Here is a 23,929-nt window from a genome sequence, read left to right as displayed (position 1 = left end):
TGATCATGATTTGACCGAGACTATGGTGGTAGCAGTGGTGAGATATAGTTGACTGTGCACTAGACCTCTGGTCCAAGGGCTTGTCTTAGAGACTCAAGACCTTGCACTAGACATCCTTTCCTGTCCCCTTATCATAATTCTGGCCTATAGTAGAAGCATAATAAATTATCTATTTAATTGAGCCTAGAAGTAAGATTAAGTTTAAAATCTACTAATACTTCCCTGGCCTTTCATAGCTCTCCCAGGTTCCAGAAAGCTCCACTAGCAACCCAGTTTTATTGGTCAAAATTTTCTTAGTCCCCAGGCTTGGGTATGTAATAACCTTTGACTGGTTTTAAGCTAGGGATGGAGAAGAGAGGGAAAAAGGATAATTGTCATGTTTTATACAATAATTATACTTAAGCTTTGTGTTACACTTTGCAATTTACAGAAAGTATTTTATTTGTATCACTGTTTTTGCACAGGAGAATTTTGAGAAATTATGAGATGGAGGGATGGATGGATGAATGAACGGACGGACGGGTGTTCAGATGGATGGACAGACTGACTATTGGGTGGGTGGATGGATGGATGGATGAACAGACTGACTATTGGGTGGATGAATGTTTGATGGAAGAAAGAAAGGAAAGAGGGAGAGAAGGGAGGAAGGGAAGTCTCTTTCTCCTGTTGCCCAGATTGGAGGGATGAATTGAGGGAGGGGTTATTATTCATTTAATTAGATTTTCTTAGTAATCCAGATCTGAACTTTTCTAACTGTCTTGTCATGCTCTCTTTTCTTCAGCCATAAAGCCGCATCCGGCTGGGCGCAGTGGCTCACGCCTGTAATCCCAGCACTTTGGGAGGCTGAGGCGGGTGGATCACAAGGTCAGGAGTTCAAGACCAGCCTGGCTAAGATGGTGAAACCCCGTCTCGACTAAAAAATACAAAAAATTAGCCAGGCGTGGTGGCGGATGCCTGTAATCCCAGCTACTTGGGAGGCTGGGGCAGAGAATTGCTTGAACCCAGGAGGCAGAGGTTGCCGTGAGCCGAGACCACGCCCCTGAACTCCAGCCTGGCAACAGAGTGAGACTGTCTCAAAAAAAAAAAAAAAAAAAAAAAAAAAAAGCCGCATCCGGCAAATAAGATGAGAAAGGAGGTGTGGGCGCTGGGTGGGGCGGGCACTCAGATGAGATTCTCTGCCCACTCTGTAGAATTACTCTTCATTGTGGCTCTCAGAACTCGGAGCCTGTGAAAACCATGGTTTCAGGGTGAGGGGTCTCTACCCTAGGCTGCATTTCCTGATGGCCTTTGACCTTCCCAGGCCTGGAGGAAATCATGCCCTGGGAAAATATATGTTTTAACTTAAAGATGTAACACAATTAAAATGTAAACACCAGTTCTCAGCTTTAGCCCTTTACTGTGAGGGTGATGTAATAAGAAAGGCCACTGACATTTTGGGGTTGATGAAAATGGTAACTTTTAAAGGTAACATGAGTTTTATTGAAATATAATTCACATACCAAACAATTCACCTATTTAAAGTACAATTCAGTGGGTTTTTTCGCAGAGTTGTGCAGCCATCACCACAAGCAGTTTTAGAATATTTTCATCACCCAGTGCGGGGGGAAAACCCTGTACCCTTAAGCCATCACCCCTCCTCACACCAAATGATGACTTATTAAATCAAGCTGGCAAGTCGTGGCCTGCAGGAAAGTGAGCAATGATTCTCAGCACTCTGATTAGCAAGTGGCTTTCCAGCAAGTGTCACAGGGCTGCGGGTTGGCGTCTGGGGGATGCCAGATGCGGGATGGGGGGCTGATCTCACTACTTGGAGTATCTCAGGGGGCTGCCTCTCCGGCTGCGTGTCCTCAGGAGTTTGTTTGTTTAACAAGTCACTTAGCCCACATAGAAGAAGCTCCACTTTTTTGGAGAGAAAGGAAAAATGTGAATTTTGAAGCATTCTTTTATACCTCTTTTATCTGAAAATTTCTTCTTTCTCACTCAACCACTTTTCCAAATGCTGGTCCTGATGGATGGAACAGGCTCCCCTTTTACTTTATTTCATAAGTGATTTATAACCCTGAGGCTGAGAAACGATATAAATGAGGGGGAAAGAAGCATCCTACAAGAAATACCCAGTTAAAGAAAAGAAAACTGGAGAAACCAAGCCCCCATTTCTTTTTTTTCTCTCCAATGCCTTTTTGAAGCACCTAAAGGCCAAGGAATTTTGAAATGAGAACTCGACAGTGAAATGTTTCTCATTTTCAAACAAAGAAACATTTCTTACTCTTGGGTGTTTTGTGTGCAGAAACACTTTTTTGATATGTCATATTTAAAGGTGAGAATGATCCACTTGGTCAGTAGATCCGTGGAGCGTCAGGAAGATGGAAAGAGGAAAGGGCCCCGAATGACCCACCTGCGTATCTTTTGCATATGTTTCCAAAAATACAAGTCTGTTCATCATACTCAATTTTTCCTTTGTTTTTATTCACGTTTTAGCATTCCTTTTCTGCATTAAAAAAATGTATGCAGTCCTGCTGCTGCCTTCAAACTAGCTTTGTGATATGAAGCTTCACTTTGCTCATCTATAAAATTCATTCAGCAGCACCCACTGGGCATTCTGTAGCACTTCCATCCACCTGACAGTATGTGTCTTTGTTACTTCCACCACACCCCTAGAGTCGAAGGTCTGAGGACAGGGACTTTCTTCTTCATTCATTGTGCTATCCCCAGCATTTCGAACAGTGCTTGGCATCTGGTAGGTTATTGGTTAATATGAGTTGAAGGAAATGAACGTACAGGTGCCCAGTGCAAAAAGAAAATTTGATGATTTCTAAGGAGCCCTCTAGCTTGAACATTTTCTCATCGTGCTGTAGCCTCTCTCCAGAAACTGACACTTTTTTGTACGTATCTGAAGGGTAACCAGATTTTCACATTCCCTGATCTTAACTTTTGGTATGTTTCTCTTCTCCGTAATCTTAAGCAAGTTAAGTATGGGGAATCTTCATTCTTGTAGCTATAAGACAAGGTAAGTGGTTTTCCTTTCATCTTGTTTGAAGTGAAATTCTTATACTGGTCTTATCCTGAAGGGCCAATTTCTTTTTGTATTTCAGCTTTGATATTAGCATATGCCCAGAGCCTATAGGAAATCAGTCAACAGACCTAGAAAAAGTCTAATAGCTTTGCCTTTTCATACTCTTCACACTTTGCAAGGTTTTCATGACAGTTGGTAGGTGACCTCTGAGCATATTTGGCCAGAGGCGGATTCCTGTGTCTCTTTGCTTACTAAGGATACAATAGGAGGGCTTATAGATGACATTTGTAGGTATGGCTTAGACAGGGGGAAATATTTGAAGGTTCCTGCATTATTTTGGGAACTTGCTTGAGGTTGCATTTGTATTATAAGGTCAAATTTAAAGGCAGGGAAGGCCGTTACCAATATCATGTATGTATGTCTAAGGAAATATTTTGTCTTTTGCAGGAACTTGATTTCATTTTGCTTGGTTTTCTCCGGGGTGATTTCACCTCAGTTCTGTGTAAAGAGGATTCCCAGATCTCTAGTATTAAGATTGAATGCCTATCTTGACTAGTTGACTAGGAGTTGGGCTTGGGGGTTGGTTTGTCTGTCGCTGTTTCCTCTGCAAAGCCACCTTAGCATCAGTGCAATGAGCTTTTCTTGTGGAGCCAGGGCTGAATATAGCTTTCTATTGTTTTCATTCTCCTGCGAGATGGAGCTTAGGGGAGCCCTTATGTGAACTGATGCATCCCGGAGGGAGCGCTCACGTGGTTTCGTTGGCGGGCGCGATGCAGACGCAGCTATGTTTAGATTCTTCCCTCTCAGTTACCAGGTGCCCATTCATGCCACTCCCTCACTTCCATAGGTCATGGAAAATGGTGAAAATAGGATTGTTGAGGTAATTTTTTGAAGCACTGTTATTGTGGTTGACATTGATCATTTGCTACTTCAATTGTATTCCATGATGTCAAATTTACTGTATTTACCTGTAGCAGAAGGAAGATAAACCCTCTCAGAAAATGAAAGGGCAGCATTATTATGTGTTCATGAAGTCATACTGTGGCCTCATTGGCTATCATTGCAGTCATCGAGGATACATTCTTTATAAAATAACACAATAAGGCTGATGTGTGGAGGTCACGGGTTGTCACAACTGTATCTAGGTTAAAAAATGTTGCTATCCACCCAGCCCTCCTTAAAACAGGCTATTTATAATACAATGCGGGTGTTTGTGCTGCTTGCATCGGGCAGGCGCATCCTGAATGAAGAATTAGCTCTTTAAAAAGAACATTAAAAATAAAACTCATGTTGTAAAGATCTGACAGCCAAAAGAGATTGCGGGCTGTTGTAAATGCTTGCTTATTTCCCAAGGTTGCTGAGTTACTTGCTCTGGGTCATGAAATATTTTGATCTGGCATGTAGGCTTTGCTTTTTTAAAAAAAATTTACATGTTCTAGATATGAATATACCTACCTACTTCCTAACGATCACTTGGCAGGCCCTTTGGGGATAGGAGCCCCCGCCGCCCTCCTGGGAGGGAGGGTCTGTCTTCTGTCCTCCCTGCGTCGGCCACACTGCTGCCTCTTATTCCACCAGGCTCTGGCTTCCTGCATGGGCCATTCCACTTCCGTCTCCCATCAGGGGGCAGGACTCGGGGAAGAAACTTGGGCATAAAGAATGTGTAAATTACACCTTAATAAAGCTGTTAAGAAAAAATAAGCACCCCGATTAATGGACTGTGTCACCATCAGGTGAATATTCTAAGTGATTTTTTAAAATAGCTCTTTCGCGAGAGTGTTTTGGTTTGGGGTGTGTATTCTTGGATTGTTTTTATTATTTTTCTGCATAGCCTTGATAGGAAAATGTAGAACTCTGTTATCATAATACATGCAGTATTTAGACTGGATACACTTCTTGCTCCCCTTGCATTGATTTCCTACTTTTCTCCTTTGCCTTTTCCCGGTACTTAAGCATTAAGTCGCGGGCATTTTCCCAGTGTAATTGTTGATTAAGTGCTGCATATCCCGCGATGATTATGAGAAGATTACTGTATTCAGCTTTTAATCTTGTGAGTGTCAAATATTTTACTTTAATGGTATCGTTATTATTATTATTATTCATAGCTCTTTCTGTTTGAGTAATGCAATCAGGCAAAATAAAGGTAATGCCACAAATTCAGCATTTTTATAGTAATTCTTTGTCTCAGAATGGAAAGTGCCACCTTCAGGCCATTCTCAAATACTGATGGAGATTTATACAGATAGGAATCAGAATATTTTAGGCTTCTTTTGGTTGCAAGTAACAGAAAGCAACAAGTTTAGGAAGAAATGCATATATATATGAGGGCGGGGAATCTATTGGAGGGAGTACTGTGGGTCTCTCAGGACCCCGAGGCCAAGCATGTATAATAGCTGGCGGTCATCAAGACTGGAACCTGGAAGGCTGCCAGGAACGTGGGCACCACTCGTACCTTCTCTCTGTCACTTTCTGTGTTCTCTTTGTTTTCTCTAATGCCGTGTGCAGGATGATCCGTGGTCACCTCGTGGCATTCAAGCCAAATATCCTCCATGGAAGAGAATAGCTCAGGTGGCCTAGCTGTCTTTCAGTTCCAGTGCCCACTTCCCAGGAGCAACAGAAATTCTGTGAATGGAGTCACTGAAATCATGTGATCTACCTGGTCCTGCCGCCTTGTCTGGGGGAGCAGCAGCATGGAGAAAAAACGTGGTAGCCAGGGGCTTTCTCCATGGGTGGGGAGAGGCAGAGCTCTGAGGGGAAGAGGCCCCCCATTGCGAGTGGGATAGACAACCCAAACAGAGCCCCATTTTCTGTTTTCTTGAGAGAGACAGAGACTCCAGATTCTTATCTAGCCTCCAGTGGCAACTTCTTATGCTTCTCCAGGGTTCCACGTGCTGTATCCCAGAGCCTTGACACTGAGGGCAAGAGCGTGGGATTCTGAAGAGAATCCCAAAAAACTATTTATAATCAACTGTCTGTTGCCTAGTGGGAGAAAAGGAATCATTGGTATGAACAACTCCAGTTACTGTTTCCACAGAACCAGCAGGCTTTCTGGTTCTTTCCTGAGGCACTCCGCTTTACATAGGAGGAAACTGAGGTTGGAAGGTAAGTGTATCACCTGATGTCACACAGCCAGAAAGGAGGAAGCTGGGTCACTGATGCTGGCTGACCCCAAAATGCAGAACCCACGTGTGTCTGTCTCATTCAGCCACCATGGTGGCTTTGGGTTGAATTTTCACAAGCTCACGGTGGCCACCTCATGAGCATGCACAGAGAGCAGTAGATAGTTAATAGGGAAGTGGCTGAGTAGAAGTTGGCCTGAAATGGAAAATTTGCTGGGAATAATTTACAGGCCAAGTAATATTTGTGAACATTCGTGTGAACTTAAGCTTGGCATGAGCTATCTATACAGAAATCTAAAATCGGTCTAAACGTTTGGGTTGCACTTGGAGCCATAGGCCATCGAAGAGCAATGCCGTTATGTCACTTTGGGTAGGGAGTGTCTGGCTCAGCCACTACATGTCACTCAGAGGATGCCAGTGTCAGTGATATGGGGGGTAGCGCTAATTGGAAAATGGAGGCTTGTCAGAGTCACTGCTAACTAATAAAATCACTGGGAAGTGGGTGCAGTTTTTCCAAGAGTGATTATTGTGGGTGGCAAGTATTGAGTGAGGCATAGAAGGAATAAAATCAAACTGTCTATACACATGCTGCTGCAGTGGAAAGAACACTGGGCTGGGAGTCCTGGGAGCCAGGCCCAGCCCTACCACTGGGCCATTCGTGGGACCCCAGCCCTGCCCCTGGGCCATTCGTGGGACCCCAGCCCTGCCCCTGGACCATTCGTGGGACCCGAGCCCTGCCCCTGGCCATTCGTGGGACCCCAGGCAGGTTGCTGCTCCACTCAGGCCCTTTCTCCTTTTCTTTTTAGTATGTTGCTTAAAAAAATAGTAATAAAAAACATTATACCAAAAGATATATAGTGAGAAGTACGGCATTCTCTTGACAAGGAAGTACAGCTTCCTAACCTCCTCCCCGGAGGTAACCACGATGACCAGTTTCCTCTGTATCATTTGACAGCTGATGCCTTTACACAGCCCTGGATGTGTGTGGATGTTTACACAGATGGGCACAGGCCATGTGCATTATCCTGACTTTTTTTAATCATGTAGATTTCTCTGTATCAGTGCATACAGATTTATTCATCCTTGTTATTGGTGTCAGAGTATTTCACTGTATGGTTGTACCAGATGTATTCAAGCCACCGCTGGTAGTGGGCATTATACAAACAGTGTTGCGGTGAATACTCCTGCATGTATCTTTGCACACATGTCTTCACTATTGGTTAAAAGTGATATTCTGTTGTTATTTATTTCCTTAACTGGAAAGGAAGTCCATTTGTATTTCTTTTTCTGTGTAGTTTCTGTTCATGCCCCATGCTCATTTTTTTTTTTCTATTGAATTACTTTTTCTTATTACATCATATTTTCCAAAGAGATAATGATCCAAGTGCTGGTCAGTTCTGGGGAAAGTGATCTGATTGGACGTTTGCTGAGACCCATCATGTGTCCATCGAGAAGTCTGGGTACCCAGTAAAAGGCCCTTCTCCATGTTTTTGAGGTGTGGCCATGGCAAGTTTTCAGCAAGGCTCATTCTGTACTTATCCTTTTGATACTTAGTAAAGGGATGTGTCTGCTCCACACGGAGTGGAGCTTTGACCAGTCACTGCTGGATGAACAAGAGGGAGAGCATGGCCTTGTGGGACAAGATTGTCTTTACAACCACTGGTCTTCCAGACATAAACTTGGGTGCATTCCCTCTTGGCTGCAGAATTCACGGGTCATGTGACCTTCTCTGGGTCTCAGTCTCCTCATTTAGAAAATAGGATCATAAGACTGGTGTTGCAAGGTGGTTGTGAGCAATAGAAGAACCATATATTTAAAGTAGCTAGCACATGATTGGTTTTCAATAATTGGTAGCTTCTAATATTAGTATCATTGTTATTATGACTGTTATTATGATTACAATAAATAAAACGATGGACAGTAGAGGCATGGGCTAAGACTGAACAATTGCTTAATGCGGCAACCATGTTATATTGGACTTTGACTTCAGGAACCTGCTCCAAAGGATGCAATTTGGTGTGCAGGCCATCTGCATCTTTGCAATAAAAGCTTCTTTGCACCTATGTCTATTTCATTTGCCTTGTGACTCTATAATTTTCTTTCAGGCCTTGCGCCTCTGTTGCTAGACATACTACATAAATCCCATGCAGTTTCCTGGCCTTGAAAAGGGAGAGTGACTTGAAAGTACTCTACTTGAATTCTAAATGGGAAAGATGTAAAAACTGCTCCTCCCCCCTCCAAGAAATCTGAGGGACAGAAAATAGATCTTTCTCTCTGGATCTCTTAAACCCCGCTTACGAAATTAACAAAGGAAGATGGATGGCTGAAATAAGACTTCCAAAGAAGAGATGGGAACCTCCTAATTGATTCCCACAAAACTGCTGGTTATTTACAACTAGGAAAATTGCCTGCTTGGAGATACCAATTCAGCTCTTGTGGTTCCGCTGGCTTGACAGGAAACACTCTCTGCTCCTTGCTGAAAAAGCTCTGAGGGAAGAGGGGGGCGGAGTGAATTACATCTAACTGTTTAACACTATCTCATTCATAGATTTCTGCCTTTTCCCCCCGGTTGATCATTCGCAGTCTCTTTTTTAGTATATAATTGTTCATTTTAAATGTTCATGTGTGCTATAGCTGGGTGAATGTTAATTACTGGCAGTCTGCAATTATGTTGTCTGTTTGTCATTTCCGTGGCGGCAAGGGTGGTAAGCTAGAATTCTTCCAACAGCAAGAATTGTAGTTTATAATCTACCCCCAAAACCATTTAGAAATGGATACATTTCACTCACACTCTTGATGTAGTTGAGTAAATGCATTGTTATTGATATTCATTATGAGGTTTTAAGCTCAAAAATCCCGCTGTACACTAACTGAAAGGCACCCAGTATTTTGGCTAATTCGTTAAACTCACAACCATTTTTTGAGTATCCAATATGTACTAGTTGCTTAGGACATACCTCTAAATGAACTAGATAAAAAATAAAATATTCTGCAGTTCTCTATGTAACTGTAGGGACTTCCCAAGTGACCCCTTAAGCCACTGTGTGGCTAGTGGCATTGAGTGTGTGTCCCGTAGGCTGCCGAACACTCCTCCATTACCAGCACTGTAATTGTGAGGAATATGGTAAGAAGTTAGAAGCCAGTGGCAAGTAAAGTTCTTATTTTACATTGAAGTCCCCCTCTATGATAATGGCAGCTGAAACAGACTTGGAAAACATAATTTGAAGATCAGATTCGTTCCAGACGTCCCTGGTATCTGTGTGCAAATTAAATTGCGGTACATCAGTTTGATCCAGTAAAGAAACAGAGTGGGATTGGGAGGCATGTTTGTGCTGTAGGGACCAGGTAAACACAGTCACCATTCATGTTGCCTGAAGCCGCAGTGCCTCAAGGGGAGGTTCCAGCAACCTAGACCACAACTCACCTGCGGGGATTCCCAGTGTTGGGCTCCGTTCTGGTGCTGTGAGTATACAAGGATGGGAATTTGGAAAAGACTAAAGACTAAAGGTTCCTCCTTTAAAGGTAGAGGGTGCTGAAGAGCAACTCCTTAGAGGAGATCGGATTTAAGAGAACTTAGGTAGTTGGAAATACACTGACTTAAAAGGCTCGAGCAACATTACTGACTTCCCCATATTCATTCAACAACTTTTTTTGGTGCCCATAATGTGCTAGAGTGTGAACTAAGACATCTCTGCCATCGTACAGCACACAGTTCTATGGGAGAAACAAGACACAGTGTGGACAGATAGATAGATGTGATGTCATATAATATAATGCAATGTAGTATCATACAGCTATGAGTGCTACAAAGAATTATGCAGCAGAGTAAAGATCAAGCATGGCTGAGGTACTACTTTATTAATCCTTTCTAGTACTTTACTGTACTTCTCAATGTGAGAAGAAAAACTGGGGGGAGGGGTGGTCAGTTTTTGTTTTCCGGTTAAGCCTTTGCTTTGAGATGATCCTAGATTCACATGTAAGGAATGATACAGACAGAGCCTGTGTACCCATTATGCAGTTTCTCCCAGCGGTAACATCTTGCAAAACAGTAGTGCAATATCACAACCAGCTTGACATTGATATAGTCAAGATACAGAACATTTCTATCATTTACGATGATAAATGCTTAGGAATACAATCACTAGTTCATAAGTTGATTGCATGTTTAGTTTTTTAACAAACCGCTAAACTATTTTCCAGAGTATCTGTACCATTTTACATTCTCATGAGCCGTGGGTGAGTGATACCGTTTCTCTGCGTCCTTGCCAGCATTTGGTGTTGTCACTATTTTTTCATAGCCATTCTGAAGGTATTTAATGATATCTCATTGTGGTTTTAATATGAATTTCCCAAATGGATAATAATGTTGAAGGTATCTCCATGTGCATATTTGCCATCTGTAAATCTTCTTCTGCAAAATGTCTATTTATGTCTTTTGCTCACTTTCTAGTTGGATATTTGTTTTTTTTTTTCCCTGAAATGTTGACAGCTTTGTATATATTCAGTATTGCCCTGCCACATGCTCTCAGTTGCTGATTTTGGTTGTTTGCCAAATGATCATGTGTCAGAGGGGGGCCTGAAACTTAGGTCAAGGGGGAATTTGTCTTCTGTTATATGTAGACAGATGGTGGTGACTGATGGAAGAGAGAGGTTCTTAGAAGACCAGTGAGAATCTCTTTCTGGGCTAAAAGAGCTGATAAGTGGTGGGGTACATGTGGCTGGAATTTCTCCAGGTCAGCTCCTGGCATCAGGATGCAATGCTTGGTGGGCAGAAGATGGAATTCATCAAAGGGTAGAACTTCTTAAAGGCTTGGAACTGAGACCTCCAGGCCAGAAAACTAGAGGCTTTAAGTGTCCCCACAGCTAGAGCATTTTTAATCTTTGGGGAGAGGGCATTAGGCCTCCCTATCAGGACAATGAAAGGCTCAGCTTCTAATCAGCATGTGCAAATTGGGAACAAATGAGCAGAAACCCCCTTCTAGCTTACTGTTAGCTCCCATAGCCCCTTGCCAAGATGCTGGCCCTCTCTAAAGCTCCAGAGTCCTCAGTGGTAGAGGAGGTGCTGGCTGCGTGCTACTTTCTTTTTATTTTTTTGAGACAGAGTCTCGCTCTGTTGCCCAGGCTGGAGTGCAGTGGCGTGATCTCGGCTCACTGCAAGCTCCGCCTCCCGGGTTCACCCCATTCTCCTGCCTCAGCCTCCCGAGTAGCTGGGACTACAGGCGCCTGCCTCCACACCCGGCTAATTTTTTGTATTTTTAGTAGAGACGGGGTTTCACTGTGTTAGCCAGGATGGTCTCGATCTCCTGACCTCGTGATCCACCCGCCTCGGCCTCCCAAAGTGCTGGGATTACAGACATGAGCCACCGTGCCCGGCCTGCATGCTACTCTCAAAGGCTCCTTCTGCCTTCCAGTCGCTCTTGTGACCCTGACCAGACTTTTGATAGGATGGGCCTCTAGGGAGATGTGCTTCTCCTTAGCTGAGAGCCAGGGGCCTAGTGACTACATCCAAGAAAGGAATGCATTTTTCATAGAGCAAAGCTTGCTTGACTTGGAGCCATAGACCCAGCCATGAGCGCCAGCTCTGCCACTCCTTAGTTGTGTGACCTCAAGCCAAACACTCCTTAACCCGCCTGGGCTTCAGTTTCTCCATCTGCTGCTATAACAAATCACCCCAAACCTAGTGGCTTCAAACAACACAAATTTATAATCTTACAGTTCTGGAGATCAGAACTCCAAAATCAGTCTTGGGGGGCTAAAATCAAGACATCAGCAGGCCTGCATCCCATCTGCAGGCTCTAGGAGAGAAGCCGCTTTCTTTCCTATTGCAGCTTCTAGAGGCTGCCTGCATTCCTCGACTTGTGGCCCCATCCTCCATCTTCACAGACAACCACAGCGGGTCAGGTTCTTCTCACATTAAATCACTCTGACCTCCCTCTTTCACTTGTGAGGACCTTTGTGATTACACTGGGCCCACCTGGATTATCTAATCCAGGATAATGTCCCTATCTTAATTCGAGCTGCAACCTTAATTCCCCTGTGCCATGAAATCTAACATAGTCACATGTGCTGGAGATCAGGATGTGGACATCCTTTGGAGAAGACATGCTTACTGCCATGATTGCCAAGACCCCACCGATGAAGCATTTCACAGTTCCAAAGACTTGCTGGGCGTTCAGGTGTCATCCTCTTTTTTGGAAACCTCCAGGGTCACAACGGCTGATGGTTTCCAAGAGCCGCTGGTGCTGATTGGGGTTGGCATAAGCCCCTCACACAGGCACACTCCTGTACTTTACTTTGTGTGGTTAGCTTATCTTCTGGGCTTTCTTTTGATTTCAAAGCAACATGGCATGGGGAAGGAGGTCACAAAGAGACAGTGAGGGAATCAGTAAGCCACAAGGTTCTAACAGCCCCTGGTTCCAAAGGGCCCTCTCCATGGTGATGTTTTCAAAACATCAGGCATTACTCTCCATTCTGTTCTTCTCTTCCTGCAGGTTTACTTTAGCACATACTTACAGTCACCTCCTATGGGCATAAGGATTAAATAAGAAATAGCCCATGCTCTCAGGGGGCAGTTGCCAGAGAGTGGGCAGAAGTGACCATAGTTCAAGGCATAAAGTTATGAGTATCATCAGGGAGCAGACAAAAGCCAGGAAAGGTCAGAGGCAGGTGACTTCATTTCTTGCTGCGGGAATTAGGGAGGTTGCAAGAAGGGCAAATTTGAGCGGGCACTCATAGAGTGAGTAAGACTTCAACAGCTGGGGACGGGGCAGCCCTGCTGGCAACGAGGGCTAGGTGGGCCAAGACAGGAAAACATAAGCATGTTCAGGGTAAGCACAATGCAGGGGTGTGTAGGGCTCGACTGGGGAGAGAACTCCACTTTCCTTACCAGCTCACACCTGTCCAACCCTTGAAAAATAAAGATCTCCTTTACTCATGGTGGAAGGTGAAGCAGGAGTATATGTGTTGCATGGCAAAAGCAGGGGAGTGGGGGAGGGAGGGGGGCAGAGAGAGAGAGAGAGGATGCCACATACTTTTAAACAACCAGATATCATGAGAATTCACTTACTGTCACAAGGACAGCACCAAGGGGATGGTGTTCAACCATTCATGAGGGATCTGCCCCCGTAATTAATCCAGTCACCTCCCACCAGGCCCCGCCTCCAACACTGGGGTTTCAATTCAACTTGAGATTTGGGTGGAGACTCAGATTCAAACCGTACAACAGCAGAGGCAGAGAGTAGAGCGATGCAGCCACAAGCCTTGGAACGCCAAGGCTTGAGAGGAGGCAGGGAAGGAGTCTCCTCTGCAGGCTTCCAAGCAAGCGTGGTGGCCCTGCCAATGCCTTGATTTTGGACTTCTAGCCTCCAGAACTATGGTCATTAAAGTTCTGTTGTTTTGAAGAACTCAGTTTGTGGCACTTCGTTGCAGTGGCCCTAGAACTAATACGCGTAGTACACCAAATACCCCTGTACTAGAGGAATTTCGTTGGGTTCTCCTTAGTCTTTCAGAGCAGTTTAGATGTGCCTGTTGAAGTCAACCAATGGCTATTAAGTGGTCTTTGGGGAGAATCTGATGATCCGAGGGGCACTGTGGCTTTCTATCCTGTATGTAGGTTGACGTCTCTGGGATCTACACGAGGGACAGAGTGACCTGGTGAGGGGAGGATGGAGTGAACAGGCACAGGCTCTTTCTGATTCCTTCAGGGACTACCTGTACAGCCAATTGTGACATGGTTCCCTTTAGAAAATAGGGACCTAGACGGGCGTCATGAGGTTTAGGCCAAAGGCCTTGAGTTCATTTACTCCAACTCCTCCTCTTGACAGATGATAAACTGTCCCAGGGAGTATCTTGGGACCTACCCGAGGTCACTCTGCTAGTAGCAGAATCAGAACTTGAACTTGGAACTTGAATCTCACATCCAGATCACTGAGATTTCTAGAGACTCCAAATTCTGTGGTTCTCACTTCTGAAAATTTTCTTGGGCACAGAATTTTAAGTTAAACCATTAGACTGTGTTTACTGGGAGTGGAGGGGGATGGCAGAGATTATAAAAAAGAAAAAGAAAAAAAGAACTGTTGACCTTCAGGAAAGGGATTTGAAAGAATGATCAAGTTTATATGACTTAAAAAATTCATAGATACTTAGTTTTACTATGTGTCACTGAAAAACAATTTTCTACCCAGTGGATGGGAAATTCCAGCTCCTAGCTTCTTCATTCATGGACTCATCACACCTAGGTATTACAGAGTATAGAATTTACAAAATCAGCAGCCATTATGTGACCTCAGACACCACCAAGTTACCACTTTTCGCCTTTTTCTGACTTTCCTGTCCTCTTTCTGCAGGGTGAAGTAGAGCAACTAATGTTATTTCAGTTAGATTTCAGCTTTCCAGGCTTGCTTTAAATCACAAGAGTGGGATGCCGGGTAGGTTCATTATGGCGCAGCATTGCATATACAGCATCTTGGTAGCTTTAAATCAATATCTCTCCTAAGGGTTCAGAAGAAATGTCACATACAAGGTACATTGCTTGCACAAGTGTCCTTTGTGTCGGATGCCCTCGAATGTAATTTCTATCAGTAAGACATAAAGGACACATGGAGAGGGATCATTTTGCTTGGCAGCACAGGCTGAAAGGAAGGAGGGGAGGTGGTTATTTTTTGTTGTTACTATGACTGTTTCTTGGGTTCCTCCAACAAAGAAATGCTGTGTGGCTTTCAAGTATCTCTCAGTGCAAATGCTTCCTGTCACAAGTGATCAGTGTCCTGCCATTTTGAAATGGCAGAAGTGGCTTTAGCAGCATTATGAAATTATCATTGCCATGCTGGATAGCTGAGACCAGCCTCTCAGAGAAATTGACGCTCTCGCCAGCTTTCCTCGAATTATGTCTCGTAAGGCTGGCGCGCTGTCACTTTAACAAACTATCACCCTGAAATGGGGTTGCTCCATCCAGGGCTGTGGAAGAACAAGGTTAGAAGAGCAGAGGACTTGTCGATGGTGAGTAAGTGGGATTAGTTAAACCAATATTGAAAAATGGTTTGCACAACTCTGGGCTGCTCATGTTCCCTCTGAAAACGTGTGCTCTTTCAGCCCACGTAGGCACAGAGACAGTTAAAGCTGCATCAGGACCTTTGTTATATAATCCTTCCCGGTTATATAATTAAGGGTCCTGTTTTTTCTTGCCCTGGTTTACATCGATTGAAATGTGGATAGAAGATTGCAACAGTTCATAGTCTCCTGTAGTAGCCGAGGCAGTAATTTCATTGATTAAAGCACTCGGGGTCTATTGGTCATCAGTAACACTATCTGCAGAATGAACTATGTATAGGCGAACAGTTTGTGTTTGTAGAATATTAAATAAGTTTCAGACACATGTATCCTCCTACAGATGAGCAGTTTGAAAGAACTGGCCTTTGGAGTCTGACTTATAGGAACCTTCTAGGTTCTGCCCAGGTTACTAGCAGGTCAGAATCTTGGGGCAGGCCTAGATGTGGAAAAGTCCAATAAATCAGTGAGTTCTACGTCCGCCATGAGGCAGCTCCTGTGGCTTTTTCCAGTCTTGGCCCAGTTTCGGTTAGGAAACGTGACACCCTGAAGGCAGATAGTATTCTTGGGGCTTAGCTCAACGCCTTCCCGCAACACTGAGCTTACCTGTCCCTGAAGCAGTGGCTGCTGGCACCACTGGGGCCCCTCCCAGCTCTTGCAAATGTCATCGCAGTGGCCATAATTTGCTGCCCTGCCATGCTCCCAGCCAATCGCTTTGAGCAGACCTAGAGATTAATTACCCGTGTGTTCCCCGCCCCCACCTGCTTCCATCTGCTTGGTCTTGGAAGGATTGAACCATGGGCATGTCTGCCTTGTGCCCCAGCATAGAGGCACCGCAAGGTAGGCAGGTCCGATTTGGAGCACAGTATCGCATGGAGCGGCTGTACCATTGCGTCCCCTCCTTTTTCTCCAGATGCGAAGGTTCTGTGTCTGTCCCTTAGGGCCCTGGCTGAGACCTTCTGAATAGCTGCTGGTGCCCACATCCTGCTGTAACAGAAGTCCAGGCAACAGAACCACACTCCTCTGTCGTACTGCCTGGCAAATCAGATCATATCCCTACTCTGCCCTTCCCTCCATAGTGGACCGAGACCCCTGCATTCTTTTTCAGTCTCAGCCACCCTCCCTCTTGGATCACCTGGCTTGTTAGCTCCTGGCAGCCCTCTTCTCTCCTGAGGCTGGGCCGGCTCTTGACTCCCAGAATGCTGTGTGGCCAACAGGCCAGCTAGTGTCTCTCTTGGCCAAACAGGAATTGTTTGTTGCAAGTATTTCCTACAAAGCAAGTTCTAACATTATATGGGATATGGGTAATTTTGATTTTCTTCTTTATACTCTTACTGCTTTTGCTGAAGTTTTCCTTGGCGAACAGATACTTTTTTTTTTTTCATTAGAAAGAAAAGAGTATATTTTAAAAGAGCAGTTTGGGGTAAGGAAAATAAAAACACATCATCTTTTATGTTCAGTAGAACAACAACAAAATCACCCCAGGTAAGTCAATGCAAAAAAATTAGGCAGGCATGCTTCTCCTCATCAAGTAATAAATGGCCTGTCACAGGTGAGATGGGTGGGATGTTATCATTATCATCAACCTCGAGTCCTGATGTTCCCGCAGAGATAGTGGCTATGTGCTACTCCAGTAGACGCCATGGGGATTTATCACAGGGTTGCTGCGAGGCTCAAATGAGAAAATAGAAGAAGTACTTTATAAATGAAAGCTGTTTTTTCAACAAAAAAATGAAAACCTTCATCTCCATTGAGAAACAAGGCTGAGCGCTGTAAGGAGGGTTACAGAATTTAACCTAAAGCAGATGTGACCTCTACTATCTAAGAATGTTTGTTTATCTATTTATTTAATAAAGAGTGTGTGGCGCCTGTCGTGTGCGTAGTGCAGTTCTTGATACTTGGGATTCATCAGTGAAGGAAACAGACACAAATCTTTGCCCTTGTGGAACTCTGCGTGAGATAGACAAGAAACAATAAATATAATAAATAAAAAGCAAGTTGTCAAAATAATAATAGTAGCTAGCACTTAAATGTGCCTACTTAGTGCTAGGCACAAGTCTAAGCCCTTTATGTGTACTTAATCCCATACACCCTAGAAGGGAGATAACAGCAATAACCCATTGGGAGAAAGTGATCCCCACAGAGATGAAGTGACTTGCCCAGGGGCACACGAGTGCTGGAGCTGGAATTCCATTTCACACAGGCTGGCTTTCATCAGAGCAGATGCTCAGCAGAGGATGGTAGAGGTGATGAGAATGTGGGAAAAGACACAGAGTGAAGTAAGAGGGATCGTCCATTCAGCAGACGTTTTCTGAGTGCTCTGTACCTGCCAATGAGTTAGATCCCTGGGATATAGAAATGAAAGAAATGAAAAGGGTGTGTGTTATCCCTCCATAGAGGGATTTACAGTATTCTTGGGTTCACAGACATGTAAGCAAATCACATGATAGCATGGTGGGATATACCTTCCTCCCTGGTTTCCTATGGAGATACCGTATTGGAAAAGCATTGGTTTCCATGACCCTTTGGTTTTGGACTAGTGAATTCATGGCATTGAGGGCCTTACCTTTTTCTGAAGTCCATTGATCAGTGGTGGTGTACCCTGTCTCTCACTGCAGAGCTTCAAGGGTAAGAGGCCAGTGGGGCCATTCACTGCTTTGTTTGGATTCTGGGCCATGGAGCCAGGGACTTCTGCCATCCTGAGCTGGTCTCCTCTGCCTGTACCTGCAGGGTTGGCCCAGGTCTTGTGGACATCCTTCGGTTTGGTCGGTGGCTGTACTATAGCTCTTTTTTGCTCTTTTGAGTGTTGCCCTACCTCCTTTTATCTCTCATTGGCCTCAGCGAGTGTCACCAGAGGGACAACCCACTGCATCTTACCACCTGTACCCAGCGCTGCACACGGACTTGCACGCCAAGCCTGGCAGAGGATTGGCTGGGGAGACACATGCCTACTAAAGAAACACCATCGGAAGTGTATTTTCTGCTAGGGAAGGGTCAGTAGCATTTGGTTCCTGCCCAAACAGCAACACGTTGATTCTCACAACTCATCTAACTTCTGCAACTAGGGTGTCATTACAGTGTGTACTTGGGTGAAGATGGATCCCAACTGTCTTTTGGCAAACTTTGTTGTTTTTTTCTGTCCCTCATGTGATCCCACAGCCACCAAGATAGAAGAGTGTTCTCGCTGCTGAGCTACTTTAATACCGTGGTCAGAGTGGCAAGAGCTTAATAAATACTTTTGTGCAATAGGATATTTTGATTGTTTGTTTTAGGGTTATGTTTGTTTCTCTAGTTCTTTTGTACAACAAAATCTTTGACTAAGTCTGAATTGTGTTTGGTATTGGCCCGGCAATCAATGTGACGAATTTTGTCATGGGTGACACTCTTATCTATTTTAGTCCCTGCAGCTACCACTCAGACCCCTTTTTCCCTAGACATGAGTGCCGGAGAGCAGCCATCCTCAACTCCTCTGTTCCCTTCTCCCTCTCTGGGGCAGTGGAATAAACCCCATTTGTCAGGGCTGTATTGGTTGTTCTGATTGCTTATTACGAGGCCTGGTGTTGTGCGAGGCTCTCTCATGACTATTATTTTATCTGGTCCTCAAAACAGCCCATTTTTGCAGCCAACATGCTTTGGAAAGGGGCGGGAGGGGAAGCAACAACCCATTTTATGGTTAAGAAAACACAGAATCAGAGAAATAAGGTAACTTCCTCCCAAGTACACAGCTAGGAAGTAATAGAACAAGGACTTAAATCTACAGTTTTTTATTTGTTTGTTTTCTTTCTAATATATCACTCCAAAGGACATTTGGATTAGGAAATCAGTTTATTCCAGGTGTTATATTCGTTCTGAACAAGTCTTCTGTCAGGAAATGAACTGAGCCCATCTTCCTAAACATGTCCTTTCTAAAACTCACATGGTTTCTACAAACTACAGCCTTTTTTGTTCCTATAGTTAATCTAGAAGAGGCAGGATTGAAGATACTTTCCTAGTAAAATAAGAAATTGCCTTCTCTTCAAACCTATGCTTTTTTATCACTCTACACAAGTTGAATATGGTACAATATTAAAATGTGGTCCTATCTTACAGGTTAAGAATAAAACAAATTATTTAAATTTACATTTGAAAACTGTTGAAATGGCCCAGCAAGCCATTCTTATGGACTGTGACCTTGTTAGTTTCCCAGATGTCACCAAGTTTTGCAGTAGGTTTTATTGACTAAACAAAAAGAAACATTCATAACCCAGAACGTGGAAGAACATCTTGAGGGTACATTGAAGAGTTTAGAAGGTCTGACAAATCCCTAAAATCAAATTCAAAACGTGTCTTCCTGAGCTTTGCTAATGAGAGATCGCCTCTTTTTTATCAGACCATCAAATGACATCCTCACTGTATTAGTTTTCTTTGTTGTATAACAATTACCACAAACAGTGGCTTAAAACAATACACTTTAATGATACCAGATTCTGTGGCTTAGGAGTCTGGGTGCAGCTTTGCAGGGTCCTCTGCTTAATGTCTCCCCAGGCTGCCACCAGTGAGTAACAGTCTCCCTGGCCAGGCATGGTGGTGCATTCGTGTGATACTAGCACTTTGGGAGGCTGAGGTGGGAAGATTGCTTGAGGCCCGGAGTTCAAGACCAGCCTGGGGAGACCCCATCTCTACAAAAGCTTGGGTTTCCCTTTAAGCTCATAAGGTTGTTGGCCGAATTCCATGCCTTGCAGTTGTTAGGACCGAGGTGCCTTGTTTTTGGTGGCTATCAGCTGGGGGCCGTTCTTAGCTGCTGGAGCACCTGCCCTCACCAGCCCTCCGATTCCTTCAAGGCCATAGGAGACTCTCTTGTTGCAGTCTGCTAAGACGGAGCCTTCTGTGATGTAAGGTAATCTCAGGGTGACTGTGCTTTATCGTGCCGGATTTTATTACCAGAAGACAGTTACAAGTCCCATCTGCATTCAAGGGGAGAGAGATGACTCACTGGGGGTCATCTTAATGTTCACCTGCCACAATCACCCCACAAAAATTCAGAAGAACCGCTGGTCTAGAACCTTTGAAAACAACATGACTGACCCGCACACATTTCATGAGTTCACCGTCTATTATATTCCATCCACAGGAAGAAACCCAACATGACCAAATGGAAAAAATTGATCAGTCTTATTTTGTCTAGTTGGAGTAGTAAATGCCGTGAAGGGAGTCCAATTGATGAAGAATTAAGTGAGAGCAAAGAGCTTATTCCAAGCTGTTGGGAAGGAGATCCGCTGTGAACATGTGTTACGGTTTATGTCAATATTGCAGCCTCATTCACTTTATTTTTTGAGACAGAAAAATCCTGATTTGGACAAATGGGAGTCAGCCAGACCCCAGAACAGCTTAAAATTCCTGCTTCATGGGTGCTGAGGGGTACCAGCATGTTGACTGAGATCATTCTTGTTTTACCTGGAGTCTAATTCAGGGTATATAAAAAAGCCTGAAATGGAATGAGTTGGTCTTTGTATAATGTAATAGGCTATTCCTGAAATTGCTTTTTTCTTCTGGCTCTGTTTGCTTAGCATGTTAGTTTGCTAGGGCTGCCGTAACAAAGTACCCAGCACGGAGCGGCTTCAACAACAGAGATTTATTGTCTCACAGTTTCAGAGATCAGAAGTCTGAAGTCAAGATGTGGGCAGGGCTGTGTCCCCCTCGAAGGCTCTGGGGAAGAATCTGTTCCAGGTCTCTCTCTGAGGTTTTGGTAGTTCCTTGGCTTGTGGCCACAGAGTTCCAGTCTTCAGATGGTGTTTTCCTCGTGTTTCTGTCTGCGTCCAAATCTCCCTTTTTCATAAGGATACTGCTTATATTGGATTAGGGGCCCATCCTACTTGAGTATGACCATCGTAACTATTTATGTCAGCAACAACCTGATTCCAAATAAGGCCAGGTTCTGGGGTACTGGTTAGGACCTGAACACATGAATTGGGGTTGGGGGAGGCACAGGTCAACCAATAACACTTAATGAAGAATAATTTGAAATTTTCCCACTAGTCATACTACTCTAGCAAGTAAATAAAAGTCTCCCTGGCCAGGCATGGTGGTGCATGCGTATAATCGCTTGAGGCCAGGAGTTCGAGACCAGCCTGGGTAACATAGTGAGGCCCCATCTCTACAAAAAATTTAAAACTTACCTGGGCGTGGTGGTGTGAGACCCCATCTCTATAAAAAATTCAAAACTTGTCTGGGCATGGTGGTGCATGCCTGTAGTCCCAGCTACTAGAGAAGGTGAGGTGTGAAGATCACTTAAGCCTAGGAATGTGAGGCTACTGTGAGCTATGACCACACCAAATGCACCCCAGCCTGGTTGACAGTAAGATTCTCTCTCTCTGCCTCTCCCTCTCCTTTTCCCTCTCCCTGTCCCTCTTTTTTTTTTTTTTATGTCTCCTTGGTAGATCGATGGTCAGAAAACAACTAGATTTCCTTCCCCTCCCCTCCCCCCATCACTTGGGAATTTACTAATTTCTCATCAGAATGGCATTCTTGCCTTTTGGACTTAATTTTAGAAATAAAGCTGCTCTTATTCTTCATTTTAAATTGGTCGGGGATAAACCTACTTACAGAAGAATACTTGTCCAGAGGCCAATTATCTGACAACCTCACCTATAAGATGGGTAGAGAATGGAGAACCAAGGTCTCAAAGGAAATGGAAAGAGTTCTGAGTAAAGATGTTAAAACGTTTGTGAAATAAACCCTTTCAGAGAGCCTGATGGGCCTTCACTCACATCCTGTTAACCTTTATGTTACACACGATCCTAACAGAGTTGTGAAAGCTGAGTTTCCAGTTAGTAAAAGAGCAGAAGCGTGAACCTGTGTGTAAGGCAAACTCAGGTCAGCGGATGATGCTTCAGGACAGTGAGGGAGGAGGTCAACTCAAAAAGTAAATTGCAGACTAGATCTAGTTCAAATATTATTTCATATTTTTATTTTTATTTTTATTTTTTTTGAGACGGAGTCTTGCTCTGTCGCCCAGGCTGGAGTGTAGTGGCACGATCTCAGCTCACTGCAAGCTCTGTCTCCTGGGTTCATGCCATTCTCCTGCCTCAGCCTCCCAAGTAGCTGGGACTACAGGCGCCCACCACCATGCCCAGCTAATTTTTTGTACTTTTAGTAGAGGCGGGGTTTCACCATGTCAGCCAGGATGGTCTCAATCTCCTGACCTCGTGATCCGCCTGCCTCAGCCTCCCAAAGTGCTGGGATTACAGGCATGAGCCACTGTGCCCGGCTTTTGTATTATATATTTTTCAGAGACAGTCTCACTCTGTCACCCAGGCTGGTGTGCAGTGACATGATCGCATCTCACTGCAGCTTCGAACTCTTGGGTCCAAGTGATCCTCCTACCTCAGCCTCCCAAGTAGCTGGGACTATAGGCACACATCCCCACACCTGGCTCTTTTTTAAGTTCTTTTTTTTTTTTTTGAGATGGAGTCTCACTCTGTCGCCAGGCTGGAGTGCAGTGGCACAATCTCGGCTCACTGCAACCTCTGACTCCCTGGTTGAAGGGATTCTTCTGTCTCAGCCTCCCTAGTAGCTGGGATTATAGGCATGCACCACCACACCCAGCTAATTTTTTTATTTTTAGCAGAGATGGGGTTTCACCATGTTGGCCAGGATGGTCTCGATCTCCTGACCTCGTGATCCGCCCGCCTCGGCCTCCCAAAGTGCTGGGATTACAAGCGTGAGCCACCGCGCCCGTCCTTAAGTTCTTTTTATAGAGACAGGGTCTTGCTATGTTACCCAGGCTAGTCTTGAACTCCTGGCCTCAAGCAATCCTCGTGTCTTGGCCTCCAAATAAGATTTTATTATGATGCCTTCATTAATGTATGTTCTTTGAATTTCTGTAGCATTTTGTCTTCCTTAGTTGATTGTCACCCGTTTTCTAATGTAGCAGTTATTCATGTAGCACATATTTTATATCTCTCCTACCAGATGATTGTTAGAACATACCCAGTTGTGCCTGGTATAGTACCTGCCACACAGTAGGTGCATCAATAAGTTGTTATTGAAGATGGAAAACTAAAACATATCACATCATATGGGCAAGGTAGGGTTCCAAAGCATTTGGGGCAGAAAAGGTAATTCTGATATTTACTCTTTAAAATTAATTTTTATGAAAGTTATGAAATCTAAATTCTCACCTCTCCTTAGGCTTTTGACAGGTGTTCACAGATCTCATTTTATTTATAAGCCTATCAGTTTTTAATAATCACTTTTAAGGAGGCCTTTTATTAATGTTTGGTCTGATTTGCAAACTTAGTTAATTAAACTCCTTTAAACATTTTAAGCTGCATTTGTAAAGGAAATCGAACTTATTAAATTTATAAGTACTCAATTGCCTGACTCAACAAACAAGCCTCTTAGAGCACTTAAGCAATTCTTATAAGTCTAATTAAGCTCATAAGTATGTTACACCTTATGGCCTTTTAAGTTTTCTTGTATAGTATATATGACCTTACTGAGATTTTGACTTCAAATCAAAATCTAAGTTGATTATTTAATGCCACATTTTAAGTTAAAGTCTCAAGGCTGGTCTGTTATTCTAATGGGTAGATTCTCTTAATTGTTATAAATATTTGAAATACTATGTTTGAAATACAGTGAGTATTTCAAATAGTTAGAACCATTGATACATTGATCTGCGTTGATATGTTGATCTGCATTGATGTCTTGTCTAAGGAATTCATTCTACAGACCTGATTTCCTTAAGCATTTCTCTGCTTTATTCTAAATG

The 23,929-nt window shown here is 43.9% G+C and overlaps 1 protein-coding gene and 1 long non-coding RNA gene across 14 annotated transcripts in view; both read left to right on the top strand.

Moving 5' to 3' along the window:
• FOXN3 (forkhead box N3) overlaps positions 1-23,929 on the top strand; it is a 460,729-nt gene that overhangs the window by 368,834 nt on the left and 67,966 nt on the right. The gene's annotated exons all lie outside the window — the stretch shown is intronic.
• LOC134728994 (uncharacterized) overlaps positions 982-23,929 on the top strand; it is a 37,872-nt gene continuing 14,924 nt past the window's right edge. Inside the window, exon 1 of the long non-coding RNA XR_010109833.1 lies at positions 982-23,242. This is a non-coding gene — a long non-coding RNA (uncharacterized LOC134728994). The remainder of the gene's footprint in view (positions 23,243-23,929) is intronic.

This window comes from Pan paniscus, chromosome 15 (assembly GCF_029289425.2).
Source record: "Pan paniscus chromosome 15, NHGRI_mPanPan1-v2.0_pri, whole genome shotgun sequence".
Lineage (NCBI taxonomy): Eukaryota > Metazoa > Chordata > Mammalia > Primates > Hominidae > Pan > Pan paniscus.
Note: the sequence above shows the minus strand (reverse complement) of the source record. Positions and strands in the feature narration are given on the sequence as shown.